The sequence below is a fragment of the Marmota monax genome, unplaced genomic scaffold, assembly GCF_021218885.2.
Source record: "Marmota monax isolate L192 unplaced genomic scaffold, Marmota_monax_Labrador192_F-V1.1 WCK01_AAM20220418_F8-fsc00133, whole genome shotgun sequence".
Taxonomy (NCBI): Eukaryota; Metazoa; Chordata; class Mammalia; order Rodentia; family Sciuridae; genus Marmota; species Marmota monax.
In genome coordinates this window covers 1,731,001-1,736,972 of record NW_026694821.1, presented here as the reverse complement: position 1 = coordinate 1,736,972, position 5,972 = coordinate 1,731,001, and the positions used below count along the sequence as shown (strand labels likewise).

The window sequence follows — 5,972 nt, the reverse complement described above, 5'->3', positions numbered from 1 at the left end:
GGCCTCCATGGATTCTGGTGTTGGAGGGAGGTGTGTCCTGGAACCAATCAACCCCCTGTGGATACTGAGGAACAACTATGTTCTTCAGTGGTCTTCTTATAGATTCTAGTTATAATCTATGGTCTCCATATGTATTCAGGTTGTTTGGTAAACTCTAGCATCACTGTCCCCACTCCTTCCTAGACAACTCAGCCCTTTCACTTTTTGACAATTTTTTTCCCCCAAGAGCATGGTGATTTTAGCTACAGGACTGTTAATTATAAATTTACATTAATTTATACTGAGCAAACAGGAAAGAGAATGTAAATCTCATTAGCCCAACATTTACTGACAGAATTTTCTCTTTTATCTCTAAAGTTTAATGTAAACTCATAGTGCATGCTAACCTTTTCTTGTTTTCATTTGGGGGTGTTGGTTTGTCCATATTTTCAAAAGTATCACTGTTAAGATGTTAGTGAGATACATTCAAACATTCTTTAACAAACTGATCTTAAGAAGCTGTTCAGAGGATTATGAAAGATAATATAAGCAAATATTATTTACAAGCTATTAGAAGGGGAACTAGGATAACTAAAAACACTTGATTAAACCCAAAAATGAGAAAAAAGAGAAAAAAAAAAGTAACAGGTGGGACACTCAGAAAACAAATGGCAATTTCAAACTCAAATATATTGGTAATTATGTTAGATATAAATGGATGATAACTATAAGTAAATGACCAATTTTGTTAAAGAAAAAGAAAATGTCGGGGGCTGGGGATGTGGCGCGCTTGCCTGGCATGCGTGCGGCCCAGGTTCGATCCTCAGCACCACATATAAACAAAGATATTTTGTGTCTGCCAGAAACTAAAAAATAAATATTAAAAAATTTTCTCTCTCTGTCTCTCTCTGTCTCTCTCTCTCTCACACTCTCTCTTTGAAAAAAAAATATAAGAAAAAGAAAATGTCACCCAGGTATTTGCTACTTTCACAAGATTCACCTTAACTATGAATGATATAGAAATATTGAAAATAAAAAGATTGAAAAAGATTTAAAATATACATATTAAAATAATGAAACTAATCAAACTATTATATTTGGTGAAAAAATGAGCTTCAGTGTAAGAAATATGACTAGATATTAAGAGGAACTTTTTTCTTTTTTTTAATTTGTTCTTTTTAGATATACATGATAGTACAGTGTATTTTGTCATATTACACACACATGGAGTATAACTTTTTCTAATTAGGATCCCATCCTTGTGGTTGTACATGGTGTGGAGTTACACTGGTTGTATATTCATATATGAACACAGGAAAGTTATGTCTGATTCATTCTACGGTCTTTCCTATTCCCATCACCCCTCCTTTCCTTTCATTCCCCTTTGTCTAGTCCAATGATCTTCTATTCCTGCCCCCCTCCACCCTTATTGTGTATTATCATCCACATATCAGATAGAACATTCAGCCTTTGTTTTTTTTTTTTGGGGGGGGGGGTTGTCTTATTTCACTTAGCATGACAGTCTTTAATTCCATCCATTTACCAGCAAATCTCATAATTTTACTCTTCTCTGTGGCTGAGTAGTATTCCATTCTGTACATGAACTACATTTTCTTTGTCCATTTATCTGTGGAAGGGCACCTAGGTTGGTAAGAGGGATATTTTATTATGACAAAAGATAAAACACATTCAATCCTGAATTTGGATGCAATAAATAAAATAGCCTCACTTTGTATAAAGAAAAAAAATAGGAGAAATAAGGAAGAAATAGGCATATTCGCACAATTCACAAAAAGTACAACCTTGTACGTTTTAACAAATTCCTCTCAGTATTAGATAGAACAAAAAGAAATTCAGCAAATATGTAGAAAACTTAGGAAGCAGGAGTAACAAACTATCAAATTTGTATATAAAGACTTCTATACAGACTCCTTTCCACTGCACAGGGAGCATTTATCAAATGAAATCATATTCTTGGCTATGGAACAATCTCAACAAATCTCAAAGGATGGAGACCATGTAGAATATCTTATCTGAAAGTAGTGGAATTAAGCACGAAATCAATAAGAAACACTATGGGGAAATCCCTACATATTTGGAATTTAAGGTAAACCCTTCTGATAACCCATGGGTAAAGGAGCAATTACATTGAATTCAATAATAAACTGAACTAAGTGGTAAAAATATGACAGATCAAACTTGTGGGATGCAGCTAAATCTGCACGTATAAAGACATGCATAGCTTTACAGCCACATATTAGAAGGGAAAGCTAAAAGCAAACAGTCTAAGCACCTTTCTCAAGGGACTAGGGAAAGTTCAGCCAGTGAATTCCATTGAAAGTAGAAGGAAATGATAGAGATAAAAGCAAAATCACGGCAATAAGAAATAGCTATACAACAGAGAAAAATCAACAAAATCAAAAGCTTTTATTTGGAGAGATCAAATCCTACCAATTAGTAAATCCTTAGTAATACTGTTCAAGGAAATAAGAGCAGTCAGAGAGAGAGAGAGAGAGCAAAATCCAGGATATGAAGAGGAAGACATCTGCGCAGAAAACCTCCAGTTTAAGGAAGAAACAAAACCAATTTTATTCAAATTCTTCTCAGAGAGTTGAAAAAGAGGGAATACTTTCCAACTTATTTTATGAGATCTACAAACTGGGATAACAAGCCCTGAAAAAGGATATTATGAGGAAAGAAAACTACCAGCTTCTCTCTTCAATAAAAAAAAAAGATTTTCAAAATTCCATGAAAATATTAGCAAATGAATCCAGTGATCTGTAAAAAGGATTAACCCTCAATGACCATTTTGGGTTTCCTTTAGAAATATAAGGCTGGTTTCACCTTTGAAAAACCTTTGTAACCCCTCACATTAGCAGAAAAATGATTATCCCAATAGCTGCAGGAAAAGTCTTCTTGATAAAGATTCTCAGAAAACTAGGAATTGAAGGGAATTTTTAAGATCCGATTAAGGGAACTGCCAAAAACGATCTAGCAATTGAGTGTGGAAAATCGCCTTCCCTGTGAGATCACAGATGAGGCCGGGGACATCTGTTGTCATTGCTTGTATTCAGCCTTGTACCAGGAAGAGGGACCAGGAAACAATGGGGAGACTCCCAGGCACTGAGACATAGTTGAAGCCCAGGGAAGAGTTGGCCCTTTGAAAGGCGGAAACTTGTGTCAAGTGCTTATTCCCTGAGAGGCCTGTGGTCTCAGGAGGTTTGCCCTTAGCAACAGGCATGACAAGGAGAATTTCAGTAACTCTGATAAAACCTCAGATTGACCAGGAGCCTCCTGACTACCCAAATGGCCCTGGAAAGAGGTGAGAGATTCTATCCCTAAGGACTGAGAACACTCTTGTAGGACCTAAGAGAGGCCTCAAAATGTTACTGTGTGATCGTTCATAGTCGTGATCCTCTGAACTTTCAGCAGGTATTCTAGTTTCTTCTGCTAGATTTCCAGGCCTTTGTCTATTCTGCAGTCTAGAGAGGTGAACTGAAAGTGGCAGGAAGAGCTCTGTTAGCATACAGAGGAAAGAAGAGGCTGGAACCTGGGATGGATGGGTGAAGCAAAGGATCCCGGAGGCTGGAGGAAGGCAGGAGAGAGAATAGGGATGTGGAGAGATCCAGCCCTGCGGGTGCTGTTGCTGTCAGAAGCCGGGAGAGAGGAGAGATTTGGGAAGCAGCCAAGGTGAATGGAATCTGTGGGGGACAGGGGAGGAAAGGGAATCTTTAGAAAGAGCTCTGGTGAGGACATGACACAAATTTTCAAGGCTTTCTGAAATCTTTCTTTTGGGGAGGGCAAAAATGCCCCATTTTAACCAGCTTGCCAAAATAAAATGCCCAGTTAAATTTGAATTTTAAATAATGAACAATTTTTAAGTATTAACATGTCCTGAATATTGCATCAGGCGTACTCACAGTAATCACTCTTAGTTGTTTATCTGCAGGTTATTTGTTATTTATTTATTTTGATACTAGGGATTTAACTCAGGGCCATTTAACCACTAAGCCACATTCCCAGCCCTTTTTCTACTTTGAGACAGGGTCTCATTAAGTTGTTGAGGCTGGCTTTGAGCTCTCAATCCTCCTGCCTCAGCCTCCCCCACTGCTGGGATTACAGGCATCCGCCACTGCACCTGGCAAATTATTTTTACTTTGGTGTCCTGTATTCTTATTCAGTAAAGTTTGCAATCCTATTAAAACCAGAATTCTAAATGACACTGAAAATTTCGATTATGATATCACCATTATTTATCCATTGCAGTGTTCATTTGCATTTATATATATACTCATATACATATGTGTGTGTGTGTGTATATATATATATATATATATATATATATTTATAGATGTGTGTATATGGTATGTGAATACAAATGTAACTTATTAAAAATATCCTTTTAAGTTGCTGAGGTCAGTTGTGGCCTAAATGGGGAGTTTATGTTTCTGGTAGACTGTTGAGTGAGGAGGTTTTCCTAGGTTACGGGCACCAGGAGAGGTATGACCTGTAAGGTTTTACAGTGGAGAAGGAAGTGGGTCTATGGGAGCCTGGGCAGCTAGGTAGGAAAGGAGGGAAGCTGGGAGCACCCAAGACATGCTTTTGAGAATGGATTTGTATTATTCCTTATCTACAACTGGGACAACGCTGAAAATTCTTTTTCTCACTTTTCCCATTGATTGTGTCCATTATTCCCTTCTTCAGCACATACTAATAGTACTACTATAGAGGCACACTGTTCCTGCTCAGACCAAAATTGCTGAACAATCATCCTCTATGATTTTAACATCTTTTGACTATTGGTTTCAATTCTGCTTGATTTTCATTACATATTTTTTTTCTTGTCTGAATATATTTATTTCCTGTATTCCTTTTAACTTATTTCTGTCCAATTTCTCCTTAGTAAATTATTGATCCCCTCTCTCAAATCATGAATATGTTCTCTCCAGTAAGTGATATTAAAATACATATTTCCATGTTCATTTGTGCAGCATATACTAATATTGGAACAATCCAGAGAAGGTTAGCATGGCCCCTGCACAAGAATAATGTGCAAATCCATGAAATGTTCTGGATAAGCAGAATTAATATTGTCAGTGGCCATATTACCAAAACCCTATATAGATTTAATGCAATCCCATCAAAATACCAATGACATTCATTACAGAATTAGACAAATCAGTCATAAAATTCATTTGGAAGAAGAAAAGACTCAGAATAGCCAAAGCAATTCTGAGCAAGAACAATGATGCAGGAAACTTCGCAAGATCCGATCTCAAATTATACTACAGAGCTACAGTAAGAAAAACAGCATGGTCTTGGCACCTAAATAAACATGGAGACCAATGGAACAGAACAGAAGACAAACCCACATACTTACAGCCGTCTTGACATGGGATACTTGAGAGTTGCCAAAAATATATGTTGGAAAAAGATAGCCTTTCAACAAATGGTGCAAGGAAAACAGACTATTCATGTGTTAAAAAAAATAAAGCTATAACTCTGTGTGTCACCCTGCACAAAAGTTGAATCAAAGTGGATCAAATATTTAGGAATTAGACAAGCAATTTTTAAACTGCTAGAAAAATCACAGGATCAGCTCTCCATCACACAGGTGCAGGCACCTACTTGCTTAACAAGACCCCCAAAGTGCAAGAAATAAAACCAGAATCAATGAGTGGGATGCATCAAATTAAAAAAGCTTCTGCACAGCAAAGGAGATGATTAATAGTGTGAAGAGAGAGCCCACAGAATGGGAGAAAATCTTTACCAGCTGCTCCTCTAACAGGGGATTAATATCCAGAATATATAAAGGACTCAAAAAGCTCAGCACCACAAAAACAAATAACCCAATCAATAAATGGACAAAAGAACCAAACAGACATTTCTCTAATGGTCAACAAATGTATGAAAAAAATGTTCAATATCTCTAGTAATCAGGGAAATGCAAATCAAAACTACACTAAGATTTCATCCTGCTCCAGCCAGAATAG

At 36.9% G+C, this 5,972-nt stretch overlaps 1 non-coding gene across 1 annotated transcript; it reads left to right on the top strand.

Annotated features, from left to right (window-relative positions):
* Positions 1-4,956: 4,956 nt before the first annotated feature.
* LOC124080225 (U6 spliceosomal RNA) lies at positions 4,957-5,059 on the top strand. Its single transcript, XR_006847635.1, has one exon. It is a non-coding gene; the product is annotated as a U6 spliceosomal RNA (small nuclear RNA).
* The last annotated feature ends 913 nt before the right edge of the window (positions 5,060-5,972 follow it).